This window comes from Bos taurus, chromosome 11 (assembly GCF_002263795.3).
Source record: "Bos taurus isolate L1 Dominette 01449 registration number 42190680 breed Hereford chromosome 11, ARS-UCD2.0, whole genome shotgun sequence".
In the NCBI taxonomy this organism is placed as follows: domain Eukaryota; kingdom Metazoa; phylum Chordata; class Mammalia; order Artiodactyla; family Bovidae; genus Bos; species Bos taurus.
The window spans coordinates 75,272,118-75,289,855 of record NC_037338.1 but is presented as its reverse complement, the minus strand read 5'-3'; the positions used below and the strand labels follow the sequence as shown (position 1 = coordinate 75,289,855).

General features: G+C 52.2%; 1 protein-coding gene across 2 annotated transcripts in view; it reads left to right on the top strand.

Annotated features, from left to right (window-relative positions):
- The window catches only part of KLHL29 (kelch like family member 29), a 332,208-nt gene that overhangs the window by 282,854 nt on the left and 31,616 nt on the right, over positions 1 to 17,738 (top strand). The gene's annotated exons all lie outside the window — the stretch shown is intronic.

Here is a 17,738-nt window from a genome sequence, read left to right as displayed (position 1 = left end):
TGGTCTCACAGCACATCTGTACCCAGAGCTGAGAGAAGAGAATGGATGCTTTCCAGCAGTCTTGGTTTAATTTGCTGTCAGCTTGGCGGAGCAGGTTGAGCACAGAAATTTATGCTGTTTGCCCTCCCTTCACCTCTGACCATTGCAGCCAATTTTCATCAAAGAGGAGGGGAGCCGTGGCTGGCCTGCCCCAGGGTCATCATGTGGGTGAAGGCTGGCCCCTATAGACAACAGCCTGCCCTGGAACAGACCCAGACTCATTGACCAGGTCCATAGTCAACCAACCATGGAGGCTCTCGGGCTAATCTCTCCCCCCTTCCTCCAAAGGAGATGGCTTTATCTCCTTTGTCCTTTATCACATAGTCACTGAGGGACTGGAGCCACAGGGAATCTCCCAAACAGCCCAGAAAAGCTGAGGAGGTGAAGGGTTAGCCTGAAATAATTAAAGAATAGAATCGCCCTTTAGAAGCTTGGTTCAAGCCAGCAAGAGTGAGGCAGGCAGCAGGGAGATAGTGCTCTCAGGATGGGGCGGGGAGTGGGGGTGATTGGCTTTCTCAGTGCCCGGCAGCCGCTCTGTGGAGGCTGGTAGCTTAGCTGAGGTGAATACAGTCAGTGCTCTAGCCAAGATTTTCCTGAGTGAAAGCTCTTTTTCCTCTTGGAGAGTTGGGCCAACTAGAACTAAGAGTGCCCCCCGAGAGCAGCGAGTGGAGGGAAGACGGAAAGGAGGGCTATGTGCTCTCTCCCAACACCACGTGGCTGACTTCTCTTCACTGGACTGGACTCCTGAGACACATGAGGGCTTGGCTGGGTGGGTTGTCACCAAGGGCTCACAGATTTTTGTACTTGCTGGGGAGGCCGTTGTAAGAGCTCTTTGTTAAGACAAAATCACACCTGAATTGACTTCTGGCAGGGCTTCCCAGATGGCTCACTGGTAAAGAATCCACCTGCCAATGCAGGAGATATGGGTTTAATCCCTGAGTTGGGAAGATGCCCTGGAGAAGGAAATGGCAACCCACTCTGGTATTCTTGCCTGGGAAATCCCATGGACAGAAGAGCCTGGTGGGATCACAAAAGAGTCAGACATGACTTAGCAACTAAACAACAGCCCACCTGGAGCCCCAGTCCTTGGGTTTCCATCATGGCCCTCTGCTACCTCCTCACCACCAGCACCACCCAAAATGAGAGCTGCAATCAGATGAATTGGCCTTTCAACTCAGGAGGGCTTTCCTGACCTGATCTGTCCACTGGGTCCACAAGGGATACAGTCCACAGCGGCCCTCCCAGAGATGAGCACCCTCTGGGGGACATGCCACAGTCCCCCCATCCCAGATAGTACACATGTCATAAGGACAACTGGGAAGATCGTGTCATGCATGGGTGTTGTAGGGGAAAGGCTCATTTGTTCCCTCAGCCAACAAAAATGTAGTGAGCACCAGCCATGAATAACCCACAGAACTGTCTGCCCTCACAGAGCTCACATTCTGGCTCCCCAGAGCCTCCCAGTCTCTAGATTCTACAGCGAGAGAAACACAACTTTTCCGGGGTTGTGAGAGCAGGCTGAGCTGAGATGCCAAGGGCCCAGTTCTCAGGTGAATCTTCAGGTTCACATCCCAGGGCCCCTTGGGAAACTCCCTGCACCCCAGGCAGCCACTGGGGAAGCATGCCCAGCTTGGGGAGGGCACCCTGGTGAGTGCTGAGCTTGCAGGAAGGAAGCACTGGGGTTTCAGTCTCTTTCAGTTCTTCTCAGGGAACAGAGCCAGCAGCCAGCAGGCTGTAGAACCAGCTCATCCTTGAGGCAGCAGACCAAGGAGACTGAAGTTAGAGAGGCCATGACAATCTGACAAGTCCTGGGAGAAGGGGCTGCACACCGGTGCTGGGGGCAATTAATATTCGTTGAGGGGAGGTGAGTGAGGATGCCAGTCTCTCATCTTGACCCAGCAAGTTGTCTTCCAAAGTCCAGCATCTCCCGCTGGCCTTATGTGAATGAGCTGTGGGACCTAATCTGGCAAACAGCACACACGGGGCATGCACTGATAGGGCGGGGCCGAGTGCCCAGCCATAAGCCAGCCCTCCCAGGCTGGCACAGTCCCCCTAGACCAGCCAGGCCCTTGGCTGTTCTCCAGTCGCTCTCGGGCCCCCAGTCTCTCTGCCCACAGCCCTGGTAGTCTTGAAGTTCCCACCCAACAGCTGTTCCTGGTCCCTTCTGGTCTGTGGCCTTAAGGGAACCCTGAGGTCTGAGCAAGGAGGGGAGGGGGTTTCGGTGCATAGAGCTGGGCTCAGTGAGGGGTTCCCTGGGGAACTTCTGGGATGAGTTTGCTAATAGAGATATATCTTCTGGGAGGTCATGATACCACCTGTCATTAACAGGAGCACCCTGCACGGGTTCTTGCTAAGAAATCACAGGCAGCTGCTTGCAGGCGGGTGAGCAATTTGCAAGGACCATGAGAATATTTGCATAAACATATGTATGGAAGTGTGTGTTTATTTGCATTCATTTGCATAAATCGCTGGCTCTTAGAACTGTTGTTCCTTAATTATATATATTTTTTTTTCACTGAATTTCTTTGAGCTCTGAGCACAGATCTGGACATTTCAGGAATGAGAACAAAAAGCCAAAAACAACAACAGCACTGGGGCTGGAGACCAGAGGTTCTCAAACTTTGGTGCACGTTAAAATTTCCTGGGGAGCAGCTTAAAATCCTTGTGCCTAGATCACCACCCACTCCACCCCCATACTACTGAATAGAAACTCTGGGGTTGGGACCCAGGGAGTCAGTATTTTTTTTAAGCTTCCAGATGAGTTTGAGGCACAGAACAAGTTTGAGAACTGATGTCTTAGGCAGGGCAGCCCCAGGTCAGATCAAACCAGTCTCAGCCTCCAGTTGGAGACACTGGGCACTCACCTCATGTAAGACATTGAAGACACTCAAGAGCAGTGAAGTGTGTGAAGGGCCATGTCAGCACACACGGGCTCTCAGTAAAAGGTCACCATGGCCTTCATCACCATCTCTGTACAATGTCATCACTGCAAAAGCAGAGCATCTGGGTAGTGGGCTGCTCCTCCTGGCCCCACCACCCAGGTCACCCTGGACTCCACCTGGACCTCCAATCAGCCTCTAGGAGCAGCGAGTGCTCCAGGGAGGGTGTGGGTCTCTTCTGGCTGAAGTCCTTTGTTGTTCAAGATGACTTCCAGCCTGGTGGTCCCATCACTGCCCAGACGCCTGGGGATTGGGTGCTTGCAAGGGAGACAGTGTGTTCCCAAGCGAGCCTGTGCAGCCCAGCTGGCCTCCCTCTTTTCCTCTTTCCAGGCTGGGAGAGAGCCAAGTGCTGGGGATGGCAGGGTTTTTCTTTCCCTGGTGGGTGCTCCCTGGCAAAGGAGAATGCTGGCGATCTGGCAATGCCAACTGTACTCCGGATGGTTGTTCCTAGGGTTCTGTAGCTTCTCACTCTCCCATCCACCTGGCCTGCTGCCTCCATGGAGTCTTTGCTCCTTCCACGTGATTTTCTGCCTTTGCTTATGCTATGCACACACTCTGGGGGCAGCCCTTCCTCCACAGAAGGACTCTCAGGATTGGTTGGCTCAAATCCAATCCATTCAAGACCCACTCAGTGCCTCCTGTTCCGTGACGCCTTCTCCAATCCAGCAACCATTCATTCATTCCCACCATCATTCATTCAAATGTTTACCTGAAACCTGCTCCAGGTCAGGAGCTGTGCCAGGTACGGGGGTACAGAAACAAGTCAGATCCAGGTTCTGCTTTTGAGAGCTCTTCTGAGCAGTGAGAGCTTTTCCAAACATTGATCAAAGACCATTGCATTCTCCTCCCCAGCACCTACCAGAGAGACGGGAGCTCCTGTCTTCTCCTGCTGTGTAAACATTCCATGTTAGCAGATGCCGCTCAGGGTGGACAACGTAGGTCTTGCCCACGGGGACAGGCATGGCCATACCTTGGCCTGCAGAGGCCGAGGAAGGAGGGAAGGGTTGTTTCAGAGCCTCCAGGAAGCAGGTGGGAGCTGAGAGAGCAGCTTCTGGTGGCAGCCAGCTCATTCCTATCCTGGACACATGAGGTCACTCCCAGGGCCTTGGGGAACTCTATGGCTTGACTCACAGACCTTCCCAAGTCCAGGTCAGCTGTGCTGGGGAAAGCCTTCCTCCTAGGCTGCCCCGGGATGCTTCCTCCTGGGGTTGGAACTGTAGCTACCCACCCAGACCTTCTTATTCCATGGAGTCCCTCTCACCCCCACACACCCAAGGCAACACTCACCCCAAGAGGGAGCTGGCTCAGACCATCACAGGAGAGTTATAGAAGCTCCAGACCCACAGGTGGCTAAAGTGGCTCCCAGAGCAGGCCCAGCATCATCCCTGGGCCCAGACTGGAGACTGTGGCTGGAGCCAAGGAGGACTGTCCATCAGACTTGGTGTCACAGCTAGGGAGCCCTCCAGGTCAGGAGCCCTCCATTTGGCCAGGCTGCAGAGTCTCAACATCTTCAAATTCCAGAGGATTCTCCTTTCTTTCCTTCCGCTTTTGGTCAAAGCCATTCACTCCATCAGCAAACACCCTCCCTGCCCCTCCTGACTCCCCACACTGGGGTCCTATCTGTGGACACTCAGTCCAAGGGCCTAAGAGATGAGAAAATAACCTTGGCTCTGTGGTGAGCCAGGTGTGGTGGCATAGGAGGTGGAATTTGAACCTGGTCTCATGGGACAGGTAGACGAGTCCTGCAGGATGAAGGGCAGGGCATCCCAGATGGAGGGAAAGGCTGGCCTGTCCAGAGAGGGCTGGGAGCTGCCCCTCCACATCCACACCACGCCCTTCATGTCCCATCACAGCCATTATCCCCCTCCCCCCTACCCACCCAGTGAGTGTACAGTGGCACCTCGTGGCAGGAAGGCTCATGAGGGCAGAAAGTAGGATGGTGGGGTCCCCTTGGTCTCCTCCCCACCAGCACACAGTGATACCCCATTCCCTTAGGCTGACTTCTCCTGTACTTGGTCTCTAGGGGAGACTGGGCTGGGGCTGGGCTTCTCAACCTTTGAGCCATGCAGGGGGTGGAGCTGCCCCATGTGCCCACCCCTAGTCAGCCTCTAAGCATAGTGGCAGGTGCCCGGCATGCCCACCCCTGGCATCCAGCCCACCCAGAGCAGGGGGACACCAGAACCCAGGGCTGTAGCCCAGACACAGGCCCAGCCCTGACCGGAGCAGGACAGTTTCTCTTGGGCTGTTGTTGCTCAGTCACTAAGTCACGTCCAACTCTTTTGCAACCCCATGGACTGTAGCCCACCAGGCACCTCTGTCCATGGGATTTCCCAGGCAAGATTACTGGAGTGGGTTGCCACTTTCTTCTCCAGGGGATCTTTCCAAACCAGGGATCCAACCCGCATCTCCTGCATTGGCAGGCGAATTCTTTACCACTGAGCCACCAGGGAAGCCCTCCTCTTGGGTAATTACTTCTAATAACAGTTTGTAAAAACAGCACTCTGGCTTTATTATAGAGTCTAAATAGGTTCCACTTCTCAAGAAAAATAGACTGTCAGGTTAAATACCTGTGGGGAAGTGACTAGGCAGAGAAGGGTATCATTAAAGTCGGCAGCTACCATATGACCCAACAATCCCACTGCTGGGCATACACACCAAGGAAACCAGAACTGAAAGAGACATGTGTACCCCAATGTTCATCGCAGCACTGTTTATAATAGCCAGGACATGGAAGCAACCTAGATGTCCATCAGCAGATGAATGGATAAGAAAGCTGTGGTACATATACACAATGGAGTATTACTCAGCCATTAAAAAGAATACATTTGAATCAGTTCTAATGAGGTGGATGAAACTGGAGCCTATTATACAGAGTGAAGTAAATCAGAAAGAAAACACCAATCCAGTATACTAATGCATATATATGGAATTTAGAAAGATGGTAGCGATAACCCTATATGCGAGACAGCAAAAGAGACACAGATGTATAGAACAGTCTTTTGGATTCTGTGGGAAAAGGCAAGGGTGGGATGATTTGAGAGAATAGCATTGAAACATGTATATTATCATATGTGAAACAGATCGCCAGTCCAGGTTCGATGCATGAGACAGGGTGCTCAGGGCTGGTGCACTGGGATGACCCTGAGGGATGGGATGGGGAGGGAGGTGGGAGGGCGGTTCAGGATGGGGAACACATGTAAACCCATGACTAATTCATGTCAATATATGGCAAAAACCACTACAGTATTATAAAGTAATTAACCTCTAATTAAAATAAATAAATTTTAAAAATAAATACAATAAAATACCTGACAAAAAAATAAAGTCAGCAGCTCCGTTGAGACAATGCTATGCTATGCCATGCTAAATCACTTGAGTCGTGTCCGACTCTGTGTGACCCCAGAGATGGCAGCACACCAGGCTCCCCCATCCCTGGGATTCTCCAGGCAAGAACACTGGAGTGGGTTGCCATTTCCTTCTCCAATGCATGAAAGTGAAAAGAGAAAGTGAAGTTGCTCAGTCGTGTCCAACTCCTAGCGACTCCATGGACTGCAGCCCACCAGGCTCCTCCATCCATGGGATTTTCCATGGATGTACTGGAGTGGGGTGCCATTGCCTTCTCCGGTTGAGACAATGACAACAGTGCAAAACATCCTATGTCAGGGAAATCCACCCAGAAGGTCAAGGAGCATGGCCCGCATGCGTGCCGAGACAGGCCTGTCCTTCCTGCAATAGGGTCTTGGCCATCAGGCCTGGAGCAGCCCCAGGAAGTGGTCCTGTGGGTTCCAGAGCTACTCCAGGCCCTGGGAGTCAAGGAATGAGAGGCAGCATCTCTACCCCACCAGAGCTCACAGTCTAACCAGAGACAGACTTCAACAGGCAAAGATCACCACAGAACGGGGAGGGACTGGCAAGTGAGAAGCCTGAGCTATCAAGAAGGAAGTGGGGTCAAAGTGGGTGTCAGGAGGGCCCATCTGGAGACCCTTCTGGGGACCCTATGGGCTGGAGTGCACCCAGGACTCTGCCTGCAGTGTGAGGGACAGGTGTACAGGGCACATGGCTGGTAGACAGGGCACCACGCGTGGGCCCACCTGAGGCAGAACCGGGAACTCTCTCCTCCCTAGTGGCCATGGTGTCTCCCAGGTGTGACACCTCAGCTAGCTCGGGCACCCTAAGGCAGACCTGACCCTCTGGCCCTGCAACTGGCACCTGCTCACCTGGAGGGCACTGCCCCACTTTCTTCTTTTAGGTTTATTTCCTAATTTTCCTAGAATGATGGTGGCAATTAAAGACCATTTGCAATAGAAGAAACTGAACTATGGCTTAGGCTTTCACCTCCCCTGAGATGACAGGGTTGAGGTGTTGCCCCAGACCTGAACCTGGCCAGGCCCTCGGGACGGGTGAGCACAGATGGAGACCCAGGGGCAGATGGCCACAGAGGGACACCCTTGCAACAAAATTGTACAGGACATACTTGGGGCAGAGAGGGGTCCCCATCCCCCTACACACACACACAAACACACACACACGCACACACATGTGCGTGCGTACTCACTCCTCCCCTGCTTCCTCGCCCCAAGTCCTCCATGGCTGTGAATTCTCTTCTCCTGTGATGTGATTCACAGAGCTCTGAGCTGCCATTAGCCCCTGGCATCTGGGGTTTCCGTTTCATTTCCTTCTTTACCTGGGTAACTGAACTGATTGTGCTCCCAGCTCCGGTTCACTAATTCTCACAAATCCTTTTAAACTATTGATTTATTTGCTGGAACCGTGGCTCTCAGAATTCTTGGGAGATACTGGGTTTTGCTAAAGCATGTGAGGGAGGGCTGTGTGTCCCTTTCTCCTGACTGGTGCCCCATCCTTCCCAGTACCTCTGCCCACCCCTTCTCTGTGCCATCCTGTCCCTTCCTCGGGCGGGTGGCCAACTATCCAAAGCCCAAGCTGGCTGGACCTTCCTGATGAATCGCCTCCAGGAAGCTTACAGCCGAGTGAGGTTCTCTGGGATGTCCCCACACATGATAATGTAGGCCTTGGGACTGTTGTCTGGTGGTTGGGCTCTACAGTCCTTATTTGAGATCTCATTTCCTCACTTGGGTCCACTCTTCTGTTTGCAAATCATGCCCTCCCCTAGGGTCTGCGGTGTTGGGTGCAGAAGCTCTGGGTTCCCCTCACTCTCCTCTCCACCCCCCACCCCAGCCCCCTTTGCTCACCCACACTAACAACTGTCTCACCCAGGCTTCCCTGGAGCCTGGTGGAAGGCAGGACAGTGGGGTCTCTGGGTAAAAGAGGATGGGGCCGTCATGGTGGCCAGTCAAGGTGAAGAGGCGAGGCCCCTCTGAGAGTCCAGGGCAGTGAAGGAGGGAAGCAGGGCTCCCTGTAGGCCCTCCTGCCCTGGGCTGCCCACTGGGTCAGCAGCACTCCTCACTTTTGCCCCAGATGAGGAAATCCGGTGTGCATGGCGGTGTATTTTTCAGACCTGGCACCTGGAGTTGAATCTTCTTTGCTGGAGGCTGGGCTGTGTTGAAGGTTGTGGTGGCCGCTGCCATTAGCTCCCTGGGTACCTTAGTTGAGCTCTGAGTTCATATCTATCTGGGGGCATGTTCAGTATTGACATCTTTTTATTCAAATTCTCTGGCTTGGCCTTGCTCTAGGATCTCACGGGTATTCAGAAAGCTGACATCTTGCCCCTAAAATAATGAATGGTAAATCAGAAAGCTGTAAACTGGTAACAGAGCCCAGAAGAGAGCACAGACTGTGGCTTCTCCTCAGAAGAGGGCCTCTGTCCTTGGAGCCCCAGAGGCAAGGCCTGGGGCCCCACTGTTTGAGGGGTTGGTCCAACGATGTAGAAGGAATGGAAGCAGCAGCCAGCACCTGGTTTCTGAATGTCATGTCTCAGGCCTCGCCCGGAGGTGGGGACCCTAGAGCACTAAAGGCAGGGACTGTACTCAGAAGTCCTCTCCTGGGCCCCAGCCCTCCATGGACTCTCCAAGTCCTGTGATTCTGCTTCCCCTGCAGACCTCAGGGCCTCTCCACCATCCTCCAGGCTCTAGGCCGGGCCTCACCCTCCACTACCTGCCCACAGCAGCACACCTCGGGGCAGGGTCTCCAGTCATTTGTCCCCTTCCATCTCAACCCTCTGTGCCCCAGGTGACTGGGGTCACTTTCTGAAATTTCCCTCCCAGGCCCACAGTCTACAAGTTCTAAGCACAGTTTATCAAGCCTGTCATGGGAACTGTGGCTTCGCTGCGGTCCAGCCTCCATCCTGCCTGTCCCCAACCCCTGCTCCAGCCCTACTTGACTGCCAGCCGCCCCTGCTGTGCACTAATACAGGGCTCCAGGCCTCCGCACAGACAGACCCCCTCCCCCCAGTACCCCATGCTCCCCACACACCCCGGGGAGCCCCGCAGAAGGAGCATTCACTACACAATGTAATACAGGTGCATTCATGTCTGTCCCACCCGGGGTCCTGGGACACCAGCCACAGACTGCAGCTCTGATGGAGTTCAGCAGAGCAGGGATTTATCCAAGGCTGAGCAGTCGTCCCGCCACTCTGCTTGGAACTCTGCACTGGCACCATCTCGCCTACCTCTGCTGCTCAAGTACCACTGACCCACCAGCCTGAACAGTCACCACCACCACTATAGTCATAGCTGGCTGGCCCTACACGCCTCTCTGGAACCGCCAAGTCCAGAGCACAAGCCTCAGACTGGCTGAGCCCAGGACTCATGGCAACATGCTGGTAGCCAGGGAGCCACCTCCACTCCACTCCCATGGGGACAAGGTCCAGTTCCCCACCCAGCGTGGGGCTTTCCCCAGTAGAAAGGGGGCTCCGATGCCAAGCAACCAAACTGACATATGTCCGCTGCAACGTCTCCCTCCCCCATCAGACTGTGAGCTCCTTGGCGATGGAAACTGGTTTATCTTCATAGTCCAGGGCCTGGCACATAGTAGGTCCTCTGTAAATGTGTGTTAGCCTGTGAGCTAGTAGGTTAAGAGTAATACCCCTCCTCGTGTGCCTTTGGTTCTCCACAGTGACATAGCCCATCATCACCTGCCACCCCCTGCTCTGTCTGGTCATCCCAGGGCCACCCATCTCTCCCTCCTCAGTCAGCCTTCAGCACCACGGCTGAGTGTGTATGTAGCTCTTCTCCAGCTCCTCACCATGGGTGCCTTTTGTCCCCACTGAGCCGCACTCTCCCCCAAGACAGGGATAGTCTGGCTCAGCTACTGCCTCACCCGCTCAGCTACTGCAGCTCCCACCCCCGAGCCTGGCTCTCAACCTAGTGCTCTGCACCTTGAAGGTACCTGACAAATGTGCTTTGGCCAGTTGACTATGTGCCTGGGGAAATTCAGGGGAAGGGCATCAGAAAGGGTTGGAAGAGCAGACTGGCTGTCAGCAAAAAGGGAAAGGCTGCTGGTGGGCAAAAGGCCAGGGGTGGTGGGGACAGGCACAGTGTGAAGTAGGTGGCCCCAAAGGTGAGGGGCGAGACCCCTCATGGTTGAGTCTGAGCAGCCTTTTTAAGTGTAAGGGACAAGACTGATTCTCTCATTCCCTCTCGTAAAACCCACCCATGGCATCCAGACTTCTCTGGGATAAAGACCTGGGGAGGCTTTGTTTCTTTCACAGCCTAGTACAGGCCTGCCTGCTTCTCACACTGCATACTCAAACATACACATTCACACACACACATATGCTCGTACACATACAGGCATGCCCATACACACATCATATGCTCACACATACCATACATTCATGCCCACATACTTAACACACTTAAACACACACATACATTTCCCTATGGTTCACACCTTGCCCCTGCAGCCCACCTGGTCAGCTCCTTCACCATCACCAGCCCCATGGAAGCCTCTCTGCTCTCCATGGAGCAGAGTCAGCCCCCTCCCATGTGTCCCCTGCCCAGTGCTTGCCCCTCTAAACCTTCTCACCCAGCATCACAGTTATTTAGTGTGTCCCCTGTTACAGTGAACCCCTCAGATCTGCAAACATGTGCATTCACATGTGTCCTGGGGACCCCACTAAGTGACCAGCCCACGGGAGACAAACAACACCTGTTTAATGGATAAATAAGTGAGCCAAACAGACACAAGGTACCTGAAGTTCCCAGAGTCTGCCTCCAAAAGGGACATCCATGTCTCAGCCTCATTCAACTGTGGACCCAGTCTCCTGCTCCAGGGTGCCCCTAACCTCTCTAAAGCCCTGCCCATTACTGCCTGCACCCCGGGGCACTTGGAGCTCTCCAAGGTGCTGAACTTTGTTCGTTCACTTGGTCCCTATCTGTCCTGGCCTCTTGACTCCAGTTTCTGTAGCCAAGAACCACCCCCACCTTCCAGGAATCTACTCTCTGATGGAAAAGAAGCTGTCTTTAAATACACTATAGGCAGAACCAAGTTAACAGGGGCACAGAGCACTATGAGAGTATAGAGAGAGGAGAGTGCTCCCCATCCCCAGCCTCAGACATCTGTTTCAACTGTGTCCCTGCGGCCAGACCCAATCTTGTCCTCCCCTCATCCCAAGGACCAAGGCTCCTCCCAGTGTCCACCTCCCTAAGGAAATTCTAACCAAGTTCTAGCTCCTTGAAGGGGCCACCTTCCCTCCAAAACCCCTGACCCCTGGCTGCTCCCAGATCATCTGCCTTGGGCTCCCACCAGGCCCTTGGGAACCCCACTTTCACCATCCTGACTTGACTCACATGGATCTTAATTCACTGCACATTGGCCATCCCCGCTCCAGCTCCCGGCCACCCTCTCTGCACTCTGCTCTTGACTTCATTTCTCACCCAACTCTCCTAAGCCCTGGCCTCCGTCCAAGATCTCTCTGACTCCTCCCTCCTTCAATGACCTTTTCATCCTCTCCTGCTCAGAGTATTCCCATCACCTCCTTGGCTTCCTTGAAGCAGGGGAAGGAGCCAGGTAGAACCTTCTTTAGCAGGGCAGGAAGGACTAACAGCTGCCAGTGTCGACCTGACCAGGCACCTTCCTCCAAATGCAGCCTCAGGGTTTGCCCAGTGGCCTTCCCTGCTCAGCCAAAGCTTTGCCCCCACTTCTGCAGCCTTCTGGCAAGGCTCCTCAAGCTTGTGCTGGGATTCTAACACTCTACTCCCCACCCTGCCTTCCTTCATCCCTCCCCAAACAAAATGCCATTCCCTTTGACTCTTATCCCCAGGTCACAGGCCAGAGCAGTTAGTGAAGTTATTGGCCTACATGTGGGCAGATCTTACCATCCAGGCAGCTGGGACCCTCGAATGTTGAGAGGGGACCTCCTCTCTCTGGCCACTGTGTGCGAAACTCCCTGTTGTGAAGAGTTGCCTGAGGGTTCCAGGCTGCACCTGTGCTCAACAGAGCTGGTGGGCTAGTCAGTCTTTCCCAGGAGGGCCTTTAAGGCTCTTCAAAGCCACAGAAGCTGGGACAGAAGAAAATAAACCCTTCCCTGAGGAGGACCCAGTGAGTGCAGTCATGCTTGAGCAGCCAGAAATGCCATACAAAGTATGGGGTCATCATCATTATTATTAACATTCATGTCTCCTGAAGTTAGAAGGGGTTTGGTTTTCACATTCTTTCCCTTTGATTCCACAGAAGTGTGACATTTCAAATGGTTCATTTGGATCATGTTTTGGGCAAGCTATTCTTACCACCCAGAACATGAATGCATCTGGTCTGTAACACACCCTGAATTCCAATCAGAGAGGAACTTTTCGTGCAAAACATGGTGTCAAGTGTTCAGGGGGTATAGGGGCTGCAGAGAAACAAGCCCTCTGGGAGATCACACCCTAGAAAGGAGACAGACAGGTAGGCATTCCTCTGGAATTAGGCAGCCAGGAATCTCTACTGCAATTGAGTCACCAACAAAGTCTCATGGGACCACTGAAGGGGTCTGTGATCAGGGAACTGGGTTAGAATTCTTAATGGATGAAATTTAAGCTGAGGCTTAAGGGATGGATGAGACTTTAAGAAAACAAGGGTTGGGGGATACTTGGCCAAAGGGTCAGAAAGAAACAACCAAAGTGAAGGAACAGGACATAGTGGGTATGAATTCAGAGAGAGAGATGAGGGGTGTGGGGACATAAATAAAAGCTATAAACAAAGATTAAGAATAGGTCCTACACGGTTCTGGGAGTCACTGGGAGGAGTTTAGCAATGAGGGATCAAGCATTCCTTGCCTAGGTGGGTCTCTAGATGAGGAAAGAGCCCTTCCTCAAGGTCACAGGGCAATCATGGTGATTCTGTGGCTTGACCTAAGTCTCCCAGTCATGTTTCCCCCACAGCCAGGCTGGCAGCTGCCTCTGGTCAGTCCTCAAATCTAAGAGACAGAGGAAGAGAAGGGGATGTCCCTGTTAGCTTTAGGAGGGCTTCCAGAAATTTTAAGGAGAAAACTTTTGATGATTTTTATATCTTCTTGGAGGCCATGAGGATGTTCCAACTGGAAGTTAACCTTCATTCTGCCCAGCAAAGGCTTAACCAACACCCAGAGGTGTGCAGCCCTGGGGCAGGGGCTGTAGGGACAGAAAGGACCTTGGGTGCCAAATGTCACTGCTTGAGAAATATCTGTCACCCAGGGTTGGACAACTTGGAAAAGGCAGGCTGCTGGGAGGTGGTGACTGCTCTTAGGGCTTTTGTTCCCTTTCAGGTAAATGGCAGGAATTTCCATTTGGACAACCAGACAACCTGACTAAAACACTGAGTCAGGCAGGAAGGCTTCTCTAGAGAATCCCGTTTCCAGGGAGGGGTTGCCCTCGGGATGGTGGGGCTAAGACAGCGTGACTTCCCAGGAGAAGGCCTATGCTTCCAACTCAGGCTGGGCGTGCAGCCCACAGGTTTCATTCCATCTTACCAGAAAGCTGGAACCCAGCTGGCTCTCAAGACTGATTCTGAGCCCAGTTCTTCTTTGTAAAAGGAGAAGGCGGAGATGTGTATATGTGACAGCGGAGGAGGGGAAAAGTGAAAGAGCGGTGTCCCGCTTGGCAGCCCAGCCACTCCCTGACTGCCTGTGAAAGAAGCAGCAGGAGGCTGTGTTTGTGTAAAGCCACCATTTGTCCCCATGGTGTCGACATTCATCGGGCTCCTGCTCCCGAATAAATTATCCGCTGGGTGTGCGTGACACAGCCTTTGCTGGGCTTTCTCAGTATATTTCACAACTGCTCTGAGTTTATAATTGTTTCAGATCCTTTATCAAATATGTGTCATAAAGACCAATGGAATCGGGTGCATTTATCACCTAGCTGGGTTCTTACTTGAGCTCTGAAAAAAATTATTTGGCAGCACAACCTTTCTCGGGGCTCTAAGTTAATGGACTTCTCTGCTGCAAAGCCACTGAAATTCGTTGCCTTTTAATATTTGACATCTCTTCCTCTTTATTACCACCTCAGACAGCCCTTCCAGTCCAGCTGGAACGAGCCCATTAGTCTCTGACAAATAACTTGTGTCGTTTGGTGAAAAATATGCAGAAGTTTGGCTGCAAATTCATCTCCAGTCTTGGTTCTGTTTGTGGCTTCGCTCTTCTCTAAGCAAAGCATCCAGGGAATTCCCTGGTGATCCAATGGCTAGGACTCCAAGCTCTCACTGCTGACGGCCTGAGTTCAATCCTTGATCAGGGAACTAAGATCCCACAAGTCGTGCAGTGTGACATATAAATTAAAGAAATAAATAAAGCTCCCTCCATTACAAAAAACACACACAAACAAGCAAAGCCTCCAGCCCGAGACAGACCCTTCTCAGGGTCTGCCGTCTCCTTTCTCTCTGATGCCACTGGCTGCTTGATTCATAGAGCTGGGTTACCCTAATCAAGTTAAATGAAGTTTGAGACAAGGAATTTAGAGATGTCTATGACTAGGTATCAATAAATAAATGCTTGGTTTCAAAAAAAAAAGAATTAGCCTCACAGCAGTACTTTTCACAGCAGCTCAAAGAAAGAAGCGACCCAGGTGTCCATTGACAGACGAATGCATAAGCAGAAGGTGGTCAGTACATACAATGATTCAATACCTGGTTGGGGAACTAAGATCCCACAAGCCAAGAGGCACAGTCAAAAAAAAAAAAAATTAAAAAGGAAGAAAAGAAGCCTATCTGTTCTTCCCATAGAAAGGAAGGACATTTTCACACATGCCACAACATGGATGAGCTCTGAGGACAGTGTGCTAAGTGAAATAAGTCAGTCACAAAAAGACAGATACTACACAATTCCATTTATACGAGATACCTAGAACGGTCAAGTTTATAGAGACAGAAAGATGTGAAAAGAGGAGAACAGGGAGTTGTTGTTTAAGGGGTACAGAATTTCAGTTTAGCAAGATGAAACCTGCGCAGCAGTAAAATGTATAACATATAACAGTTAAACGTATAACGTAGAGTAATAAAATGTATTTAACACAGCTGAACTTTAAAATGGTTAGGATGGTAATTTTACAACAACAGTGGAAAGAATGAACTTCAAACTGAACCAGCAAAGGAGAAACAGACACAAAGGAAGTTCTCTGAGCATTTGAGTTCATCATCTATTCATGCTTTCGATATCAGTTAGGTGTTGCTGCATAACAAATAATTCTAAGATTTAGTGGCTTAAAACAACAACCACTTCCCTAGTGGCTCAGACAGTAAAGAATTCACCCGCAATTCGGGAGACCTGGGTTTGATCCCTGGGAGGAGGTCAGGGCAACCCACTCCAGTATTCTTATCTGGAGAATCCCCATGGACAGAGGAGCCTGGCGGGCTACAGTCCATGGAGTCGCAAAGGGTCAAACATGACTGATCGACTAAGAACAATAAGCACAGCACTGTTCAGGTTGGGCTCAGGTGTCCTGGATCAGACTCAGCTGATCTTGACAGGGGCTGGCTGGTCTAAATGGCTCATCTGTGAGGCTCACCTCTGCTGCAAGTGTTCTCTCATCCTCCAACAGAAGTAGCCCAGGAGTGATCAAATGATGGTGGGGGCGTGAATTCCCCAAAAAAATAAGCAAAAGCAAGCAAAGCCCCTTGAGGCTGTGGCTCACCCTCACAGAGTGTCCTTTCAACCAAGTTTTCAGGTCTGAAGTCACAAGTCCAGTCAAGATTCAAAGGGTGGGGCAAATAACTCTACCCTTTGATGGAAGGGGCTGCAAAGAATTTTTGCAATCTTGCACACTGGCTGTATATATATGTCAGGCCGTGTGCTAAGTGTTGAGGATAAGATACAGTCCTGTGCAGGAGACATCCATGTAAATAAATAATTACAACACACAGCATGCTCTAAAGAAGTAAGCACGGGATGCCAAGGACAGTGGAGGGCCAAGAAATCTGGAGGGAATACGGGAAAGAGGCAATGAGGCCTGGGACAAAAATAATACCTTAACTGGTATTGCAAGGGAAAACGACGATTAGGCCAAAGAAGCAGGGAGGAAGAAAGACCTGAGCAGAGAGGCAAAGAGACGAGTGAAGGATGGAGGGGGACCTGCCTGGGGTTCAGTGAGGCTTCGGTGGGGAGTGAAGGGCTCACGGAGAGGGGAGGAGCTGGGTGTGGGGTAGGGAGACATCACAGAGGGTCTGGCTCCCATGGCTGACCATGGAAATACTTAAACAGAGGCTGACGTCAGGCTGCTGTGTGGAGGGGGCTTGGAGGGGGAACAGGTCAGAAAAGAGTAGACAGACTTGGAGGCTGTTGCAGGGACTCAGGTAAGAGAGGATGGCAGCTCCGATGGGGCGCTGATATGAACGGGATCAGAAGTGAATCAGTGCAGAGATTTCTAGGTGGTAAATGAGGTAGGACTGGGTGGGAGGGGAAGGGAGGAGCAGGGAGAAGCCTAGTGAACAGGTGGGCCCATGCTTTCTTCTGGGTGGTCTGAGCTGAGGGAGTTTCCCAAGGAGGGGCAAGGTGGAGGGCACAGGGGAGCCACTTGGGTGGTCAAGGCAAGGGTGTGGGGTCCCCACTCAAAGCCAAGAAGACCAGGAAACAATTTCCTGATGCCAGCCTTGAACCTTGAGGTCAAGGCCTGTCCTCCTTCACAAGTCGAGGCATATTCTGCTTGCGGTGGAATCCAATTTGAAGACATACCCCCTGCCAGGCTCTGCCCTGAGGCCTGCAGACCACCCAAGCTGGGCACTATGTGGCTGGTCTGAAGGCTTCTCCAGGAACTCACAGGCCTTGAAGCCCTTCAGACATGAAAGGGTTTCCTGTACCAAGACAGGGTAGGCAGGGGGGCAGCTTGTGCCCAGAGCCCATCCTGGCTTCCTCCCATGGATCCTCAGTCACCATGTCCCCAGATGCCCGCTCTCCAGCTGGGCACTCAGCCAGCAGCAGTAAGCACGTACTGACTGATCAATACTCCCAATGCACTCGGGGCCCTGCTGTGAGAAGGACTCCCCTGGTGAGCCCTTTCATAAATTGAAAAATTCTCCTGAACCTGAGTAATCTTGCCCAGCTATTAAAACTAGATTTCCGCAAAGCGAGGGTAGGAAGCGCCCACAGCTCCAAGGACCTGGCTCTCCAAGAACCTCCCAGATCCAGCCTGGGGAGCAGGCATCGCTGCTGGGGCCGGGGCTGCAGATGAAATCATCCCTGGGAATTTAGTTTGAAGGAAAATTTTCCAAAACAATCAGAATGCTTTGGGCCCAGAAGGCGTGGCGTTCTGTGCAGCTAGCCCTGCATTCTCCCCATTGCCTGAGCAGGGTTAACTCAGAAGGCGTCTGGGGCCGTATCCATCTCTCAATGCAGTGACCACTGGGGCCACCAGAGCACATGCCCATGGTGCTTGGGGGAACTGAGTGCCAAAAGCT